Raw genomic sequence first — 23,357 nt, 5'->3', positions numbered from 1 at the left:
GCTCAACGAAGCCTACGTGAATTTGCATAGGGTCAGACACAGTCTGATACCGAAGCCAGAAGAAATAGAGAATGTGAGAATGTTAAAAATCACTGAAGACCTAATAGAAGAGCTCTTCAGAGAAGAAGTGAACAGGGAAAAAGAAGAATGGACAGAGAAGTACAGACTTCAGAGACAGCAGCAACAGCAGCAACAACAGCAACAACAACAACAAGAGCAGCAGCAACCTGAAGCTGACAGAGGCTTTGTCGATTGCCGTATCGACACCAAAGAGTTCTTCTTCTCTTTCCGAAGAAGCAGACCTATCGCCAGAAAGTCTATCCTCAGAGGACATCGCATTCTTAGAAACTAAAAAAGAATGCCATAGCAAAACAAAAAAACAGCCCTTTTCAGGGCTACCCAATACTCTAGAAAAGAAATAACTATTAATTTGCCAATGTGTGTAAGTAGAGTAGTGTGAAAATAAACACTAACTCTCTCTTAAAAAATGTGAGGGTATGTGTTTGTGTGTTTGTGTGTTAGTGTTAGTAAGAGCTAAAAGTAAGTTGGTGTGGATAGTAGATTAAAATGATATCTTATCTTAGTGTTTGAGGTGTATATTTGGGATTAGATTGGATTGCTTTGAGTATGTGGATAGTCTATTGAAGTGATTTATAAAAAATTTTTACAATAGTGATGGGTAGCATAAAAAGTGAGTGAGTGTTTCTTTTAGGTCCGCGCGTTGTTGTTTTTTTTTGGTTCATGATCTAGGTAAGATGAATTTTATGTTATTAGGGGATGTTTTCCTTCACGTCCTCGCTTTCAGTATAAATTGAAAGTCGTTCGGCAGTCCAGCTACCCTTGTTGATTGATCAACACCAAAAAATGAACACGAGACTTGAGAAACTGTTGGAGCTTCATGTGCATCTGGAATATGCCAGGCGCATATTAAATGAACTGGCCGCGGAAGCCATTGTCGAGGAGGGAAGGATAAGAGAGGAGGAAAGAAGAAACAAAGAAGAGGAGGAGAGAAGATATAAAGAAGAAGAAGAGGAAAGAAGATATAAAGAGGAGGAGAGAAGATACAAAGAAGAGGAGGAGGAAAAGGAGAGAAGAAAAAATTTCAGAATCCCAGAGAGCGAAAATTGGGATTCTGAAGCGACATATCCTGCCTCTGCTCTCTCCCCCCAAAAGGTAAAAAGTAACTGGGGGATAAGATGCGTATGTGGCGCCAGGCCTGGAAGGTGCCACCATTAACCAGGTGCCCATGAAGTTCCAAACAAAACAGCCCTTTTCAGGGCTACCCAATACTCTAGAAAAGAAATAACGATCAATTTGCCAATGTGTGTAGGTAGAGTAGTGTGTATATAAACACTAACTCTTTTTTTTAAAAAAATGTGAGGGTATGTGTTTGTGTGATTGTGTGTTTGTGTTTGTAAGAGCTCAGGTATGTTTGTGTGAATAGTAGATTATAGGTTTTTTTAATGTTTCTTAGCGCATGTGGAGAGTATAGTTGGGGTTATATTATATGAAATGAAAAAGTAGGGGTATGTTTTCCTTCACGTACGCGCGTTGATGGGTCATGATCTAGGTAAGATTAATTTTATGTTTTTAGGGGATGTTTTCCATCACGTCCGCGCTTTCACTATAATAACCCACAGTATTCGTCGTTCAAACCATTCTGCAAAGAATAAAAAGAAGATGGCGTCAAACCAAATGGGCAAAATAGAAACCTTGCAAGACGTTTTAGACAACTTAGGAATAATGGAACAGATGCTATTAAGACTGGTTGAAGACCATTATTCCTATAGTCCCCATCGTGTGAAGATGGAAATTAATAACTTAAGGAAAGCAAAGGAAAAGATTAGTGGTGTCATGAAAGAGATCAAGGAGGAGAAGGAGGATGAAGAGGAAAGAATAAGAATACGCAATTGGAACGAAAAAATTGAAAAAGAAGAAGAAAATGAAAAGAGGAAGAAAGAAGAGGAGGAAGAGAAGAAGAAAGAAGAGGAGGAGAAGAAAAAAAAGAAAGAGAAGAAGAGTGTAGCAGATAAAATAAGAACTTGGTGGAGGAAAAGAAGAAATTAGAAGAAGAAGAAGAAGAAAACCCAAAGGCCCTTTTCAGGGCCAGCCATATTTCTCGAAAAGAGATAGTCTTTGAATTGCCTACCCCATTTTTTAAACTTAAATTTTTTTTAAAAAAATCCCATGTTAAATTCCCCTTGTCCCTAAACAAGCCCAAACTCTATTCCCATGTTAAATTCCCCTTGTCGGTAAAGTGCCCCACGATTTATCGCCATGTTAATTCCCCTTGTCGGTAAAGTGCCCCACGATTTTTCTCCATGTTAAATTTCCCTTGTCGCTAAAGTGCCCCAAGGGTGTTTTTAATGCTAATTCCCATTGTCGCTAAAGTGCCCCCCTTCACTACTCACGTTTTCTAGAAGAGCAATAAGATCCGTTCTCGTGTTCCAATATATCTGGTTTATCCAGGTCGATGGAAAATAGGGATACATGCAAACGGAATCTTCAACTCATCTGCTCCAAGGCATGTGTACAAAAATCAAAATACTGTTCAGAATCTCATTAACTACATGACAAGTATCTGGCACATTCTTCATCCCTTAGATAAGACGGATATTATAGTGAACAGTTCACTAAAGTGGTTATTTCTTACTTGATCTCACAATCTAGCTATTGTCCGAGGAGTTCATGTTATATACATGAGGCTACATGGAGTACTGAAGCAGAGTCTCTACTCAGATAACTATAAATTTTAACTGAAACTTTAATTTAGTAGTTCTTGTTTGGTTTCTTTGTATTGAGAAAAAGCCATTGATGTGGGTTTTGTTTATTTTCTGCTTAAAAAAAACAGTTTTCGAACGAATTGAGTGTGCCGAGACACTCATCATTTCGGCTTTGGTTTGATCAGTCCCCATCCCCGCCACTCGCTTTGAATGTGTTGATACCAACATAAGATAATAAATACATAATCAAATAATAAAATTAATGTAATAACTAATAAATAGGCTCGGGTTTTAACGACCCCACCCCTCCGAGATTTTTTTCCAAAATTGATTGTCAAAAAAGTAAATAAAATACGATTTTTATAATGTTTCCAGTAGCAGCTGGTTTGATGCACATGATGCACATGATTTTATGACGTCAGTGGATTCATAGTAGCTTGCACTTGGGTATATGTGACTCTATCATATTTTCGTCAGACTGAACAAGTCTGTGGACGTCTTCTTAACGGAAAGACATATTTGCATGTACGTTCGCTAGAAGTAGTCAAAAAAGGATTTTTAAAGAAACGTCAATCTAATTTTCAGATATTGCTCTGTCCTAAGCAGGTAATGTCATATTTTATTTCCACATTACATGCTTTATTAAACGAAACTTTCTGAACAGATATGCAAACTTCCGAATTGAACAAATGATATACATTAATATTTTTAAAGTGAAAAGGAAATGAGCTCATGTGATACATAAAAAATATCCCCTTATACGAGTAGAACAGCTACTGGTCCAAAACAACAAGTTTGACGCCTTTTTCCCTAATGAATATAATGTGATAAGCATGTGAAACCGTTGATCGGAATGGTTTAGTATATACAAGGTTTGTTGTTGATAGCTCCTTTTAAATATGTTGCAATTTCCTGCCGGCATTAATCATTATATCTAAATAAATGTCGGGCACACAGAAATAGTGTGATTTATAATAAATAATTAGATCCGAAGCAAGCGGAAAGAAGATAAGCTTCGGACTTGACTCTAAAATAAACCGTTTTTGAATTTTCAGATAACTGTTGAAAGCAAGCAAAACTTGAGTGATTTATATATTCTGTCAAATAGACGTACATTTATAACCAATCATTTTCTTCAAATTTCAATTCATCAGTGATAACATAAAATAAATCATGCCCCACCCAGTCACATGCAGACCAATCCTAACACTAACCTCCTAATACTGAGTACCAAGCGAGGCAGCTGCTAATGCAATTTTGGAATGACTTGGCCTCTTTTCGAGCCCGCGAGCTCCATTATCCAAATATGTTCTCTATCACTTACCCCACCGGAAATAGCTGACCACTGGTGGACACCGCTTGCCACTTATAAAGCAAATTCACTCAGTCGTAAATTAATTAGCAACATGAATTTTAGTTGTTTAAGACACTTTGGACCGCATTTTCTTAATGGTCTCGTTTACGTGTTGCAATGGATACTACGTTTGGATTAACACTCCTCTTTCTGTCATTCAATACTGGTCTTTTGTTTCTGCCTCTGTTTCTTAATATCTCACATAGACGAGAACAAATGGTTTCACAAAAGTTTGCTTTACCTTAGTAACGAAAGTAATGGTCACCATAAACCTGCACTACTACTACTACTACTAAAATTAATATCAACATCAACATAATTAAATAATAAAGACCTTATGTGTGCGGTACATATATCAAGCGAAAATTAAGCCTATAAAATCCTTATAAAGTCGCGAAATTAGAAACTGGTTGTCCAGTTTTGCCCAGTCACCGTACTTAAACAAATTACATTTTAAACACTATTGTTGCATACGCTGTAATTGCATTGCTTATAGATGTAAGATCATCCTTTCAGGTTGATAGCTTAATTTTTATCTATCTATGTATCTCCGTGCCTCTTCCGTTCACCAGACGATTCATAAGAAACCCTTTATATACGTGTTTGCTATTTAAAGAAAAGATGGAACGGGATTCCTTAACAGAGCATACCACATGATAAAAAGTAGAGTGAACCTTGACGAAGCGGAAACGGGGATATAAGGACAAAAGGATCGTAATTGTTAGTCCTTTTGCTGGAGTTTAACTATCAGTACATATTGCGCATCGTCCCAAATGAAATCTGCAATTAAGAATACAATTGTGTGGTTAATTTTGATTTATTTTGTAGACAGTCTTGTCCCTTTGGTTTACTTTAAAATGAAGTTTGTTCCTTTGTTATATTTAGTACATGTATTTGTACGTTATGTCGTTTGCTTTATAGACAAGTTAGCCCGTCTGGTGTTCTTTAAAGACCAGTATACAGAGGCATATTGCTTTCATTGTACTCGACTCTTGTCATGTTGCGTGCTGTTGAACATGTGTCCATACAAAGTTGATTGACTGTATCAGGTAGAAAGGTTTGGAACATTCACGGATATTTACAAAATAATGGGGAAATAATGGTTATTGACTTCATACATCCTATTGGCACCCGTTGTTGGACTATATACAAGTTGTTCCGTAAAGCAAACATATCGTCTAGGCCCCCGTTGTTGGACTATACACAAGTTGTTCCGTAAAGGAAACACATCGTCTTGGCACCCATTGTTGGACTATATACAAGTTGTTCCGTAAAGGAAACACATCGTCTAGGCTACCGTTGCTGGACTATATACAAGTTGTTCCGTAAAGGAAACACATCGTCTAGGCTCCCGTTGTTGGACTATATGCAAGTTGTTCCGTGAAGGAAACACATCGTCTAGGTTCCCGTTGTTTGACTATATACAAGTTGTTCCGTAAAGGAAACATATCGTCTAGGCTACCGTTGTTGGACTATATACAAGTTGTTCCGTAAAGGAAACACATCGTCTAGGCTCCCGTTGTTGGACTATATGCAAGTTGTTCCGTGAAGGAAATACATCGTCTAGGTTCCCGTTGTTTGACTATATACAAGTTGTTCCGTAAAGGAAACACATCGTCTAGGCTACCGTTGTTGGACTATATACAAGTTGTTCCGTAAAGGAAACACATCGTCTTGGCTCCCGTTGTTGGACTATATGCAAGTTGTTCCGTAAAGGAAACGCATCGTCTAGGCACCCGTTGTTGGACTATATACAAGATGTTCCCTAAAGTAAACACATCGTCTAGGCTCTCGTTGTAGGACTATATACAAGTTTGTCCGTGAAGGAAACACATCGTGTCGGCTCCCATTGCTGGACTATATGCAAGTTGTTCCGTAAAGGAAAGGCATCGTCTAGGCTACCGTTGTTGGACTATATACAAGGTGTTCCGTAAAGGAAACATTTCGTTTTCTCTTCTCTAGTACTTTACTTAATACCCAAAGTATTAAATGTTGACTTCCTAATTTGGTGTAAGCGGAGTGTTAAACAAACTTACCATACCTTTGTGAACTGTTTTGTCACACCAACCTCGCCCTCAGAAGTAGATCAAGGAGAGACAAATAGCTAATATTGACAGTACCACGGGTAGAGGAAGATCACTCACGATCTTTCGTGAATTCCCAATTTCACCCAAAAACCGCGGCTTCCATAGCCGAATGTGATAAACACAGTAGTTGCTAGAAAACCAGAGGTTCTTTCGGTTCGTTTTTATTTATATCTTCTTCCATTTAATTCACAAAACCATTCATGGCTAAATACGAACGTGTCGTTTTATATGTTTCTTTGTGTTATATAATACTGTATAGCTCTTAGAGCTTCTAAAGATTATCAACGTCTTAAGTCCATATTATTATTATTATTATTATTTGATAATCGTCGCGCCTACGTGGATAATATAAAGAGGGAATTTCCATGTTAAATCTGCCCTTATAGGTCCAATTATATTTTTTTGTTATGTTTAACTCATTTAATAATATCTGATCTAATATATACTTATTTCAATTTAATTGTTTGTTTTGTCGCTTTTTTATATAGTTTTCATGGGAAGCTATTGGTTTCTAAATTTATTCACTAGAGATGATAATTTTTTCCAGAGAATATTTTAACCTATACTGTTCGCTTTAGTAAACACCAGGTGTTAGCTTAGCTCCTGACCTTGATTCAAAATTAGTAGCATCCAATTAAATAAGTGCAATTTTTTATTCAAAATGATTAGTTGTTGTAGAGATCACGACGGGGCTACTGATTTAAGATGCAATTTTTTATTTTTTTATTTCTTAGAGTAAAATGATTGTTTTTTGTTAGGGCCACACTGGGTGCACGTGATCTTTAACAAGGAAATACTTTCGATGAGGTTCTGGAAGATGATCACGTGACCCCCTTTTTGCGTTTTAGAATACGATATAACTTTTGTTTTGTAGAGATATTCTCAGTAGTCGAGCCTTTTACTTTACACTGGAATGTGTAAGTTGTGCTGTTTGGAGTTATTTCAAATTACTTGGATTCATAAGGATTAATTCTTTCTTTCCTGGCAAAATACGTGTGCTCATATGAAATTGTTGAACTATGACAGCTTTTATAAAACTTTATTCAGATTTCCAAAAGCGGAGTGATATTTCTGGTTCTAGGCACCAACACTACAGATTACAGCATAGGTCATCGTCTTCCATCTCGGACTCTTCGTTGGGACTCGAGCTTGAAATCATTAGAATATTTTATTATTAGGACAACTAAAATTTTATTCGTGGATTATTCTTGGATTATTTTGGGATTTGATTCTTAAAATACGTAAGTTCATATTTTGTTTTCATTTTTACAGAATTTTTCAATGGAAATGAATTATTATATTTTTCAAAGCTTGTTGTTTTCACTCATTATTTTGTTACTGTTTATTCGAGCCTAATCACGTAACATAAGATTATCGATTGAATTATTGTGCATCTTATCTGTATCATGCAAATAGTTTTTTCTTTTTCATTTCATTCGTTATTGCTTGATTTGCCACACACCGTTGGCTACAGACAAATAACAGACACTCTTCGACAAATGAAAACACACGTTCGTGGGTATCTAGAGGTTGTTAACCAGAATGAATGTCTCTGAGCTAGTGTTTAAATATAAAATTTATCCTGTTTTGAAAGTACAATCTTTGCACACTTCGTAAATATAACAGGCAAAGCATAAAGTATTGTTTTTGTAATAATAACGAAATAGTCTGTTGACAACTTTCAGCAAAGGATAATTGACAAGCGATCCTGCTTTAAGGTCTGAAGAAACTTTCCTAAGTTAGGACTTTAATTAACATCACCAGTTATAAGTTGAGCTTTTGTGTATTTTGGGAGTATATATATATATATATATATATATATATATATATATATATATATATATATATATATATATATATATATATGTGTGTGTGTGTGTGTGTGTGTATGTGTGTGTAATAAATTTGGAGCATGCGTATTTGGTTATAGCGCCTGATTTAAGGAATTCTTTGATTTTTGTGATTACTTGCGTGATTATTGGAATTTGGTGCAATATAGAAATTCATTTGCGCGAGAAAAATAGCCAATTACTGGGAGCAAACGTCACGGCATAAAGTGTTGGTGAGTTTCCATGATGCCAAGGTTCACTTGTAGTAAATTCAGGGGCAAACCGAATGAGTGTCCATGAATAATAAAGTCCCCTTTTAAATCTAGCGGTGTACATTTATGGTGTGACTGCAGTGGCATTATTTGCGGTAGGAAACCGGTAAATTACACAATGGAGTCAATAAGAAGGGACTCAGCTGATATCGTTTATGTCGCCATGGTGTCAAATGTGGTGCAGTTGTACTGGCGCAATGTGCCTGGAAACCATGAATTTACTGGCCTAAGGTAGCGGAGTCAAAATAGTTCCCTGTGTTAGAGGATAGTTGCATAGTTTCTATGGCGTGAACTGCTGGCTGTACGGGAACCTAACAAGTGAAAACATGCAGATTTGCGGTTGACATATATTTGGCAGGTTATGAGATATGTGGTCTTGTATTGATTATAGTAAAATTAATGTACAGAACGGACACGTCGGGCTTTCTAATTAACAACTGAAGTTGTATGGATGTCTTTGGGAATTTGGGGTAAAATAACGACTTCTAGCGGGAATCGCGCCAGGGTTTGACACGTCTCGGTCAAGTAAAGACCCCTGGCTTGTAACGATATATATCTATATATATAAAGATAAATATATATATATATATATATATATATATATATATATATATATATATATATAGGGGTGGGTTAAAATAGCTACTCTAATGTACATGATGAGAGAATTGGCTCCTATCGGAGCTGACCTTCGAAGAAGACGGTGAATACAACGAATGGGGTGTCTAACACATGGGCCAAACCATGTGTGGCATGTTGATGGGTACATACAAAACGACATAAGTTTAGTTTGGTAGAATCGTACAGTACAGTAGCTCTCTGTGCTGTTGTTTGTCTTGTTTGTACTTTTAAACAATCTTTATTTTCCTTGCTACTTCTACAGTAAGTTCTGAAATACATTTTTCAAAATTCGTTAACGCTAGTTTGTTTAGGCTAACCAAAGTTTCCTTACAATATCATCTACATTCATCATGAAAACAGAGAAACCTTTTGAGTTTAATTATCCTACACACCGTAATTTTGCAAATGTCGGATCAAATATAAATCATTATTTATACGACACCGTGCATTGTGTCTGTCTAATCTAACGAATATATTATTATAAATGCGTTCAGTATTAATATGAACATAGCAAACGCTATGTTTCTATTAAGGATTCTTGCAATTGTGAACATGTATAATTCTGAATTATAAATAAATGCGACTGAAGATAGTACTTAAATTCTTAAACGCCGAAAAAAAAGATGCATTTATTAAGAGGATAACAAATCCATACGGCATTTATCGACTAAGTCAAACAAAGTTCCAAGACTTAAAATATTACTTTACATATTGATCCCGAGATTTCACTAGAATACATTTATTACTGGAATTAATAGTACGTAGTTGCTTGCCATTGTATTATGTTTGGAATTGCTTTCTTTTATCATTCCATATAATCATGACTTTTTAGTGCCTCTGGTATTTAAGAGCTACTGAAGAATCTCAGATGTGCCATAAACCGCCACGCGGGTTGTTCATGATATGATCTTTTACAACGGCATTATGAAAAGCTCTCTCTCTCTCTCTCTCACTCTCTCTCTCTCTATGAAACCCGGATTTGCTGTATTAGTATATTGTATTTTATTTTATATTTGGTACAGTATTTGTCTTATAGTCATAGGTATGATAAACCTAAACCCTGTGGATTTCCAATTCATGGATGCATTGATGTGCAAGCCTTAATTTTACATTATTCCAGTCTGCGAAATATTTGCCTTCATCTTTCTGTATACATTGCAAGAAATCTATATTTTGCACGCGATGAAAATACTTGAGCAGACACATACTAGATATATTCTGTAAGTTCTACATGTGCTTGTATGATGAGGGAAGATATGTCAAGCTGACATGTAAATAAGTCCAGTTTATAAGTGGAGTGATCGAAACATAGATATAAAACAGGAACGAAGCTGCAATCAGAACAGTGCCTTGTTTTCTTTTTTATTACTTGGTTTAATAAACTCTATTACCCGCAGTTCAGTTCTATATCGAGAATATAAAAAATCCTTGCAAATTATATGGTAATAATTTATTAACAAGTAACAAAGTATTCAAATTGCACATGTGGAAAAAAAAGAGAAACAACAATAAAAGTCAATTAGGAAATAACTGTCAATATTACTATCCGTGGTATAAATGACATGCCACTTCCTTAGATATAAATAACCCTTGAAATTTCAGCAGTCTATTACATTTGTGGGCTCTTTTAACTTTACCCCTGCAACACGATCATCATCTTTGCAATTTAGCCTCTAAATTACCTGCGTGCAATGGTTGAACCACACTACACTCACTCAGCACATAAATTTGAGCATTTTTGGTTCTGACTGATATTTGTTTTACTGACAGACAATATACCCTGCTTAAAGACTGAATTAGCATAATGAATTGTTTCTTTCTCTACACTTTAACATATTTACCTTTTTGATAATTCGTATACATTGATAAAGACACGGGTAAATTTCCTTTGTATTGAAGATACTCTCGGAAGATAATGTGGTTAAATGTTGGACCTTCCAATAACGATCCAGCCATAGTAGCATACAAGTTCGTATTCTGCCTTGATGATCTAAAAGGTAATTATTCTGTCAAAGTAAATTAAGAATAGATAAAGTTGATTTTATTAAAGACTACTTAAATTGTTCTTGTCCTGTCTTGGACGGATCGGTACAAGTTGTCTCGCTTTCTTAATGTAAGAAAAAGTGCATATTTCAATAAAGATTTCCTTATGAACAGTTTAAAATTGGGCTATTTGTTGTACAATAACATTTTTTATTTTACTTCCAATATTACTTCGCAGGTTGCCCAATGGTACTGCAGACAGACCAAGAAACTGAAAATTGTATTATAGATGTTCTTCGGTGTTTATTCAGGCATGATGCACACGACTATTTCCCGGCATTTACTGCTATCGAATTACGAAATCCTCTCTAGATCAGGTATCGTTCTGCATATATTACAATCAATCATTGATACGAGTGTGTGCGTTTGTGTTTGTGTGTGGGCAAGAGTGATTCTCTGTAACAATCGATAGAGCCTTGTTAAGGTCGAAGAATAGTTTACTTACCAGAAACCTTTTGCACCCACATTGAATCTAAATATTATTTCCATTTGAACACTACATAGACCTGATTCTTTCCGTTGTCGAATTAATTCCGTTGTCTGACCTTATTACACACAAGGGCGTTGAATGTTTTGTATTGTGTTATTATGACATTTCCTTCACTGCTCATTCACACTGTGTTAATTTGTGTTACAGAATGAAGTAAGGGATAAACGTACAACTTTAACAGTTTTCTTTTCCATGAGGATATAATAACATTTAATATTATGTTAGAATCACTATTATAATATAATCACATAATGTAATGAATTTATAATATTCGGTGGTAATATTAAATTTGAATTTAGCAATCTTATACTATATGCAATAATTATAATAGCAAGTGGTATTGCGTTAATCGGTAGTGTAACAATCACATGTTTCTTCATATTTGTAACAAAACGTGTGATGTTTTGTCTGATATGCCAAATCGTATCCGTAAATGTAGTTATGCCAGTATAATTACATGTGAGCCAATTGAACTGATAATAATCTTAACACTACACATTATGACCTCGCTTTTTCTATCCAATGACAAATTCACTATTCGTGGAAACAGACTCAAGAAAAGCTAAGATCTAGTGATATATGTCCAACCAGCCCATAATGAGACAACTATATAATCCGACTCTTGTGATTAAAACAATATGCCGAATATCAGGGCAGTTTATGCAATTCGTGTATAACAGGTGAAGCCGCAGTATTTTCTCACCTCCTTCGGAATACTTTGTAAACATTGGCCGACAATTCTGGTACTCATCAATGTCTGTCGTGTTATGTGATGTTTACCGTCGCAATCTGCAAGTTATTTGTCCAAAGAGAGTACTGTCACACATATGGGCTGATGCTAGCGTACACGTTAACTCTTTTATATAATAATTACTGAAAAAGATTGTAGGACAGAAATGTACGGGCCCAAAAGTCAGGATTGTGATTAACAGTTATAACAGAGGCGTAGGATACCAATTCACAGGACAAAATGTCACAATTATTTTCAACGAAGTAGTTCAATAAATCACGACTTGACTCATTTACCTTGAGGCCATTGCAGTGGCCATATTGGATATGCTCACAACACGATTTTCAATATGGGCCATATAAGCCATAATATGAATGTGTATTTAATGTTTTATGGCAACTATCGCAGTAGTTCAGGAGGGGTAACGATAACAAACTTCTGCTAACGGTGAACGGACAACGGAAGTCGGACGACGGACGACAAAAGGACTGACAATGGACAAAAGACTGTCCGATAAGCTCTTCTTATCTATGGTAAACATCATTTCATTTTGAACTGATTTAACATCTTAAGAATTCTTTTAGTGAAAACGTCATTTCGACTCAGGAAAAGTAGCGAAAACAATATTTTCAATATGGCTGCCATGTCGGCCATATTAGACAATAGATTAGAACTATTTTTATTCATGATGAAGAAGACATTTTCATAAGAAATCTTTCAGTTAAATCTCAACGGTGATATGACCATCCACGCAGAAGCATCGATAACTATATGTTCAAGATTGCTGCCATGGCACAATCTTCATTTAAAACCATCTAGGAGTCATCAGAAGCCTTTTAGTAAAAACGCCATCTTGATATGCGTAGCGTCGCCCTGTTAGTAAGGGGTGTGATTAATTGAATTATGGCTGGCGTTATCTGGATGATGACCTCTCTCGATAGTATAGCCCGGTGGGAGTGGTCGATATAATTTTAATAGAGAACTGAGCAAGAATATTTGGAAGAAATTATACAACACGAGCCACCTTAGACAAGAAAAAAATAACAAATTGCATCAGAACAAATTAATAGCAGCAATTTCAATTCAATATAAATTATATCAACATAATTTAATAACAGTGTCTAATTTGGATTTGTTTCATCATCATAACGAGTGGTGAAAAGACCGCAATGTCCAACTGATTGCATCACATTTCTCCCTTTGATCGTGTATCAACGTCTTTCTGTTTTATCGAGCCTTCCTATTCTCCATGCTTCACCCGTTCCTGGACTTCTTAGTCCTTTATCCTGAACTTGTCACTCCTTTTCCTTTAGACTTCCGTCTTCGGACTGTCCCGTCTCTCCAGAAAGATGTTCTTTAAAGGAAAAATTACCGCTAAATCTCTGTGTACCACTTCCGACATGTACATAAAATTCACTCACTTACGTTACTCAGAAGCATACTAGCTATCCACACTGCATACATTCTCAACTAATCCAATAGAACATCACCCTCGCTTCACAGCGACAGGCCATAATTAACATATTCATGATAGTATATATCATGTTACCGGATCTACTTACATACACTACCACATGTTCGATTACGATTGCATAAAATTCACAAAATTATAGCTCACAGCAATCCCTAGCTTACAAGATTATTTAAATATTGAGAAACAGATATAAATCTTTAACTCACGATAATCAGCATATTTGTGCAAACTATATGAGTATGCGTTTGAATGTAGTTCAACTTTGGATTTGCTACACGTAGATCAATGTCAAAAAAGATGGGAATAGAAGATTTCATGTGCAATTCCACTATCCCACATTTTTCGTTTACTTTGTAGAAATGTTTGAAAAGCTATCTTTGGAGCTAACCATACAGGTGTACTTGTAAGAAAAGCTACTGATGATGAATATATTTATGCTGATTTACAAATATCACAGTTAGATTTTACAAACCTGTATCAGATCTATTGCGTTTGAATAGAATATATAGATTTATTAAACAATCTGTCGTTGATATTCATTTCCGAGCTCGTGTAAACCCAGTTGCCGGTGTTAATTAGAGAGCAATCGCAGTTATTTCTTCAGAAAAAGCAATGAAACTTGAAGATACTGGTGGACGAATGAGAATCTTTGAGGCAGCAATAGAAAACATGTTACATCTCAGTCGAAATTAATGTATTACTTATACAAATGGCATATCATTATGTTAGTGTTAGTCTGACTACTGATCCGACTAAAAAGCTTCAATCAAATTAAGCAGAGAATTGTGGAATACAAATATCACTAAAACGAGATTAGATCCCAGGTGGTCAAAATAAACTATCATTGCCAGAACTTCAACTTAGGCATGTAATGATGCCAAACAATTATACACAGGTGCTGAAATCTTTCTGTGAGCGCCATTAAGGATTCAACCAGGACTGGTGGTATATTTTCACTTCTTGCAGCTATACCAGCGTTAATTGCCTCTGCAGCCTCAGCTGTTGCAAACGCTTCTGCATTAGGTGCATTTTGAACTGTTGCTGGATTGACATTAAAGAAACAAACAGGAAAAGGTTTTATAAAAATGGGAAGGGGTCCAAAATTACCAGGAACTGTTTATCAATACTGTAAAGGTCTGATATTTTCAAGAACACTTCGTTAATCTTACCAATGTTAAAGTTTGATTTACTTGATGCTGCTAAACAATGAAATATAAAACATTTCAGAGGTGTTTTTATGCACGATCGAATACCAAAATAAACAAACAATATTCAAACCGATATCATTAATTTCGATACAAATTCAGGTCATTGGATGGAATAAAAACTGATTTACGTGGGATTGTTTGTTGGATTCGTATGGACTGGCTCCATCAAAATAATTTTTAAATTACGTAAATACAACAAAAACACCAATTTGTTATTCAACATGACCAAAACAAACAATAACCGATCCGCCAATGTGTGGCCATGAAGTAATTTCTCTTCCCGACGTTGTGTCACCATCAATATTAACACCTCATAAAGTCGTGCACGAGTATATAGATATACGCATCGTTTTAAATATACAGTATAATGGTTGATTATTTACGAAAGATCTTCTAAATAAAAGCAAAACAAAAAACGACGAAATAACTCAAGAAAAAATATATAAACAGATCAGTGACGAAATATCTGAATTATTAAATCTTGCAAATGTAAATCGAAACGAAGTGGTTGTATTTCAAATTAAGCAAGGAAAATTAAAAACAAACAATCTTTCTTTGAAACATATTATCGTTAGAATTAATGGAGTAACTGAAAATAGCATTGGTGTGTTTGATAATAATGGACAAATTAAACCCGGTGTTATTATGTCCAGGCTATTAGACAATATTCTTCCTCGAGTACAAAATTCCAGTCATACAATGACTTGTTCTCTCAATATGTCTAATGATAAAATTACTGATCTTGCAGAACCAGAATCAGTCGGAGAAATTCAACCTTCCAATGATGAACTCGTTACTTTCAGTTAATAATGAAATAACCTCAATTAGAACTGATTATTCTAGTCATACACAATTGTTTATCAGTTTTCGTGGAAACATAAATAGATCCGTTAATGAATTTTTGGAAGTCCACCAGCCATTGATATTAAACTCTCCGACATAAACAATTACCGACAATTCAGTGTATACAGTAGCTTCTGGACAAGCACTATGATCACCACTTATTAAATCTATGATGATACCGATATATACAGGCTCTCAGAACTTGGTCTTCCAACATTTACAATATCTACAACAACTTCACGGCGTTATCCACTCCTGATTGCACAGTTGGATCGCATGGATTTATGTTATTGATGTTGGAGCAAAACGACGAGGAAACATTTACTGTGGAACCCGAAGAAAAAAGAAACAGGGCTTTATTTACTAATTGTTTCTTGAAGTAATCACCAAATTCCCACCTAATTAAAATAAAATGAACATTACGATGAACGTTCAATGTCCAGCGCAACATTACAGATAAAATCAAGCACGTGAATGGCAAACAAACTAAAAAATATCCTTGACGAATATACACTAAAATTTTTAAAAAAATATATCGCAGACGTATAGTTGTTGATATAATTGTATATTCGGCGTTTAGTGTTATTGCTGGAAATGGTGTATTCTTATTAACAATAACAACTTCGCTAGCGATGACACCAGCAGACCTAACAATGTGTCTTTCAGCCGCAACAACGATTGCTAACCTTCTTAATATCATCACAACAAATATACACGTGTCAAACACAAAATTACATGATTATATAATACAATTTCACACAGAGACATTAGCATACACCAAATTATTCACGTTATTATCAACAAGTCTTAGTGATTGAAAAATGTATGTATGCATGCATGTATGTATGTATGTATGTATGTATATGTATGTATGTATGTATGTATGTATGTATGTATGTATGTATGTATGCATGACTGACAGACTTTCTTTATTTCCTCTTCAGAAGAGATTTCATTCAGGTAATTTTTCGTTAATACAGAAAAGATAGGAACATAGCTTGACATTATTGGACTTACAGTACACTATATATATACATATGCATACTTACATATGAATACATACACACATATACACACATATATACATAAAAACACATATACACACACATATATATACACTCATATGCATATATTCATACATATATACATGCATACACACATATACATACACACATATACATACACATATACACACATGCACACATATACATACACATATGCACACATACACAAATATAAACATATGTGCATATACATACATATATACCTATATATACATAAACAGATATACATAACAATATCCAGAAACGTAAAGAAAACGCAATATCTAAACATATGAGTACGAGAACTCATTGCAACATAGATTAAGAGAGGAAATAAAGGAATTGGACTTATTTACATTGGACTGTAACGATTTAAATGGATTATCATGTTCTCTCTCACTTAGAACACATGCATATAATTTATAAGATCCATTTCCCTAATTTACTGAACAAGCATAGTATCATATATCGTTTTCAAGTTCATTTGTTCTTATGTACATTGTGTCTATTCAATCAGACACCACACACATGAATGCCTGCCATGGTTGATCATCCATAGAATCAAAGATGTCCACTCTCTTGCCCAAAAGGATGTGAAGTAATGAGTCATTGTCCTGTCCAAAAAGCCAGTGCCAGTGAAGAATGTATATTGCATCTATTAGTTTTTCAAACATAGTATTACATTCGTCGTTTAGGGCTTGGCAGTATAGTACCATATGCTTGGCTCTGTCTGTACTCAATCTCTTGCAGAGTTTACAGTTATATTCATTCGCTGTTGAAATTGAAAACATAGTTAAATAGGCAATGTTAGCGAAAGTCCAAGTTTTATTAGGAAATCATTTACCAAGCTTCCAGACAGCGAGTGGTTGAAGACTACTAGTATGGACACTTGCATAATGTAAAAGTTCAGGTCTCATTTCAATAATGATTGTTCGCAGCAGTGAACTGACGTTTCAATATTCCTCCTCCAGACTGGTTTTGGGACAGAATATAGGGTGTTTACGTATAGGTGGAAAAAACCGCCAAGCTGGTATTTCAAAAGAACACGATATATATCTTTAACAAAACCTACGCTCTCGCTCTCGTGTATCATGGAAGTCAACAATTCTTCTGTTGAATATAATTTTCCATGCTAGTGAACCATTAGCTCTGCAGATTTTCTTGAAGAAACCTAATTTTATTTTCTCTACATATCCCTCAACTGACCACAGTCCAAGACTGCTAATTGTTGTTTCTGTAGAAGAGCGCTGATCAAGCCCTATAATTCTTCTTGCAGCTTTTCTTTGACATACTTCTAGATCATATACCTGTGACATGGCTCAAGTTGGACCATAATTCGCAGCCATATGTCATTGCAGGTAGTACTATTTTTGACCATATTTTAGTACTATTAATTGGATTCATATCGTTCTTTCCAATGCCAGTCCCAACAAGGGAATAAAATACAGATCTTCCTTTATCACAAGCATTTTTCACTGCAGCAGTGTTAGAAAGATATGTGGAGATAGTAACCCCATCATAGGTTCTAAAAGAGACTATATTTGTCCTTTCATCTCCGAGCATGAACTTATATTTTTGCAAGATGTTTTTCTTCTTAAATTTGACAATATTGCTTTTATAAGCATTATACCGGAGTCTCCACTTCGATGCATAGTCATGGAGGTTGCGAAGTAAAACACACATACCATTAAATGATGAAGATAGCAAGGACGTGTCATCCGCTAGTAAAACAGAAGGGATGCTTAAGGTACCAACTTGTATTCCAGATTTTGTTGACTCGAGCAAGGATATTAGGTCATTTATCATGACTATGAATAGCCATGCTGATAGCGTTCTTCCTTGTCTTACCCCTTGATTGACTGAGTATGGTTTCGAATGATGCCCGTTGAGCAGAACAAGGGCCTTAACTTCTCGATAAGAAGTTTTAATCAATCTCCACACTTTTCTTTTAACTCCGAGATAGAATAGCTTATAAAAGAGGTCATCATGCCATACCGTATTAAACGCCTTCGCATAGTCCAGGAATGCAGCATAAACTTTTGACTGACCTTCTAAATAATGGGCTATTCCCTCTTTTATAATAAAGGCTGAAGTGATGCCACTACATTCGCTTCGAAATCCCTGTTGTAATAGATGAGGGAAATTGACCCTTTCACTAAAAAGAATTAGTCTTTTCAACAACATTATTTCAAATACTTTTTGAAAAACAGGAACGATTCAGATATCTCTATAGTAATTCATATCTATACTGTCTTTTTTCCCACCATTAAAGACAGGTATAACATTTACAGTTTTGAAGTAGTCAGGATACGTTTCCAAGGAAATAATGCTATTATACACTTTGCACAAAATAAAACTAATCGATTGACAGGCAAGCATTAAAAGCTCTGCATATATTTTATTATGTCCACCTGATTTATTTTTCTTCAGCTCTCGTACAGCCTCTTCAATGTCTTTCTGTAATATGGTTTCACACATATCCGTATCTGCTCCGTCATCAATATCTGAATCCAAAATATTCTTCATTTTGTTTCTAATTTCAGCTGCAAACAATTCGTTAAAATGAATATCTGGCATTTTAGTACCTACAATTTTTAAATGCTGGCGCCATGCGTCACGAATCAAATCAGGGTACCGTATTATTTCTCCTTCCACTTCTAGTTCAGAAGTATCTTGTCTCTGTCCCATCTTATGCAGTCATATTATTCTGTAGAATTTCCCTACATCCAGTTCTGCAGTGTTTCCAGCGCATTGAATTGTTCCTGTTCGTACTGGTCTTTTGTCTTGTTTAATTGGTTTCTGAATTTTTTCTCGCATTTTTATATCCTGCATAAGTTTTAAATTGTGTACCACGTGGCCGTTCTTCTTTTATCCATAACGCTTGTATCCTCTCTTCTCTTTATGTAGTTTAGCCACATGAATTAATTTCCGTAAGGTTTTAAGTGTGGCAGGAAAGTTTTCTTGGGAAGAATTTTGTCAGCTGTATTGCGTAAAACAGTCGCAACAGTAACTATGGCGCTTTGTACATCTGAAATGTTGTGCAAAAATAGCTCCACTGAGTTTAAGTGCTCGTTGGTTTCACTTCTGTACCGCTCCTGCTGTTCTGAAGAAGCTTTGCGCCAGTTGATTGTAACTGGATATCTGGAAAATGTTGATTCCAGGAGTTCGTCTGGAACTAAGAACTTTGCTCGTGCAGGTAAATGATCAGATAGATTGAGATGATGGTCATCTTCAATATTGGCACTATGGAATAAATCTATTTTGGAGGAGAATATCAAAATGTAGTCAATCAAGGGCGAGTGTTTGCCGTCTGATGAGCAATATGTATAGCCTGGTATTCCAGAAGGGAAAATATCACATGTTGACAGTAGATGCCTATTTTTAAGAAATGATTGAAGCATGTAAACTTTACCATCTGTACTTTTTGGAATCACTTTTCTATGTAACTCCGCATTAATGTCACCGCAGATAATCACTAAACCTTTTGTCTATATTCACCAGTTTCCATTATTTCTTGATAATCATCTAATGAGGCGTCTGTGGAAGGACACCACACACAGAACAAAAACAATTTGATAGCTCGCAGGCTAATTTCAACTGCGATAACTCTGTCGTTCCCGATGTTATTCATAGTACGAACCGGTGATGATTTCCAATAAAAAATCGCAGTTCCTCCAAATCCAGAGGGATGCTTTCTTTCCCATGGACATGTATCAATTCTGTTATCCGGTCTCGAAAAAGCAGTAAATTTCCGGTCAATGCTTTGAAAACGTTGCTGTTGCTTTGGATATAGCCAATGCTCTTGTATGCATACGATATCTACCATATGAAGTAATGAACAAAGATAGGGAGTTCCTGTCATAATACCCTTCACATTCCAAGTCATTATGTTTAGAGGAGTGATTCAAAAAGTAAACAAAAGGTTTCCGACATGCAATTTAGGGACACGGGATCATTTATCTCTCATACCATTCTCTGGCTAATACAAATTCCGGCCAAAATCCCTGCTGTAATGATTTGGTAAGCAGATTTTCGGGAACAGTGACACGAACGGTAAAGTTTCTCCATTCCTATTTGACCACTTTTAAAGAATCCTAATATTTGTGATCTTTACTCCTCGATTGTATAAATGTCTACGTATTACATGATATAGTTCTTCTGGGCCATAGTCTGCTTTAATTCGAGATAACAACACAGATTTTGTTTTCGAACTGCTCTTGATTCCATTGAATGGCATAGTACTGATTCGTACCTGGATTGGTTTCAAATTATTATTATTCACATCATTCATGTCATTGTTTTTCAGTGGAGAATTTCTAGCATCCGATAATTTATTCTGATTAGTGTGATTTTCCTTCTCAACAATTTTCTTTTTAAATGTTCTTCCTTTATCTGCTTCACATGTTTCAGTAGGTGATGCAGTGTTAGGGGTTTGTGCTACTTGAGATTGAAGCAAACCTTCAGTACGAATCTTGTATGTTGGTAGTCTGGAAACGCTTAAGCCGGTACTTTTATATTCTTGCTGATCTGACATAATCCTATTTCGGGATTCTAGATGATGGCTATCATCTACACTTGTATTTGGAACTGTATTTGGTGTACCAGATGCATTTGAAGATGGGCAAGAAGATCTGGTCATATTTGGATAGGAGCAAGACAGCTTTTTAAAGTTATTAAGCTGGAGCTGAATTCCACGCATCTGTGCACTTACTGTCTCAGTTTGTTTCGCGCTTACAACTTGTAGCTTTTAGAGTATCATTGCCTGGCTCTTTATTACATCTGCTATTGCATGTAGGTCAGATTCGAAATGCATTTCCAACTCCCTTGCCTTGTCAATGCTCTATTCGAGTCTTTTAATTTTCTCAACCTTACTTTGTATCATCTCATCCAAACGAACGATGTCCTTCCTCATTCTCTTCATTTCTTCCATAATAATTGCACAATAGACGTGTAGTTTTTCTTTCACAAATTGTTTCAGATTAATAAATTTTTCATATTGCAATATGGGAATGCTGGCTTCAACTCTCTCCACTTGACTATTAATTCCGCAATCACCGATTGATATATTACCTCTTGACTGATCCATGTCACTCGACTGACCAATTTCTTGATTAGTTTCTTGCAGACTCTTTAAGCAACTGAAACTGTCTGTTCTACTCTGCTTTCCATTTCCATACCTAGACATACATGCCATTACTTCGTAGTGTTACCATCTCCTCTAGAAAATGAAATATTGCATTTATGTCGTCTGCTATTTTTTTCTTTCACCGGAGCACTATCAGAACGCGATGTCCTCTCCACCAGTCGACCAGAAGGATAACTTGGATAGCTGAGCCTACCAATATCATGCAAAGAACTACGAATATAACGAAGGGACCTTATGTCAAGACTGCTCGATAACTCTCGCTTGAATGACTTTGTCCAATTTGCCATAGTTTTCTCTTATTTCTGCTAGAATACAGCGTATGTATGTATGTATGTATGTATGTATGTATGTATGTATGTATGCATGCATGCATGCATGCATGCATGTATGTATGTATGTATGTATGTATGTATGTATGTATGTATGTATGTATGTATGTATGTATCTTTGTATGTATGTGTCTATGTATGTATGTATGTATGTATGTATATATGTATGTATGTATGTGTCTATGTATGTGTCTATGTATTTATGTATGTATGTATGTATGTATGTATGTATGTGTCTATGTATGTATGTATGTATGTATGTATGTATGTATGTATGTTTGTATGTATGTGTCTATGTATGAATGTATGTAGGTATGTATGTATGTATGTATGTATTTTATGTATGTATGTATTTATGCTACTTCCTAGTCAAATGTATTTCTCCTTGTTACAGCTGAGAATTACTCTTTTTTATTTCTCTTGATCAATCATGTGTGAGCAAATGTCAGGTTTTCTTGATTAACTCCCTATCCATTTCTGTAAATAAATTATTTTGTTTTCAACTTTGGTCATTAATTTCAATGTGCACTTCATAAGATTTAATAATAGTTAATTGTTGTTTATATTTTTCTTCTTTATTTCTGTGCATGACTTCAGTTCTCTCAATGTTATGTTGACTTTATGAAAAGCTATTTCTTTGTTTATATTGTGTAATTGATGGTACTGTATTTTAGTATATGGTGTGGAGTGGTATGGTATGGTATGATACGATACGTTATGATACAATATATTACGGTACGTTGCGCTACAATATATTATTATCGGATAATGTAGTATATTATCAATAGCCTAGCATAACATTTTATATTTTAATTTGTTCACGTTTATCCTAGTACATCACACACAAATAATGCTATGCATGTATACGCGTTGTTGTCTTTAGAAATATTTAAAATGTACAGAAAAAAGCGGAATCATAAACATCATCAGTGCGATACTATTATCACCATTAAATGACACATACTAGTAATACTTATATTATATGTACTCCTGCAACTACTTCCAGTGCTACTACTTATTCTGATGCTTTTTGAAAACACACCGCTCCGGTGGCCTGGTGGTTATAGTGTCCGCGTCGGATGCGGGAGGTCGTGGGTTCTATCCCCGGCTCAGTCATACCAAAGACTTGCAAAAATGGTACTAATAGCTGCCTCACTTGACGCTC

The sequence above is a fragment of the Sinohyriopsis cumingii genome, unplaced genomic scaffold (assembly GCF_028554795.1).
Source record: "Sinohyriopsis cumingii isolate HCF-2022 unplaced genomic scaffold, ASM2855479v2 utg002285l, whole genome shotgun sequence".
NCBI lineage: Eukaryota > Metazoa > Mollusca > Bivalvia > Unionida > Unionidae > Sinohyriopsis > Sinohyriopsis cumingii.
The sequence above is the reverse complement of the archived record's forward strand: the minus strand, read 5'-3'. Positions refer to the sequence as shown.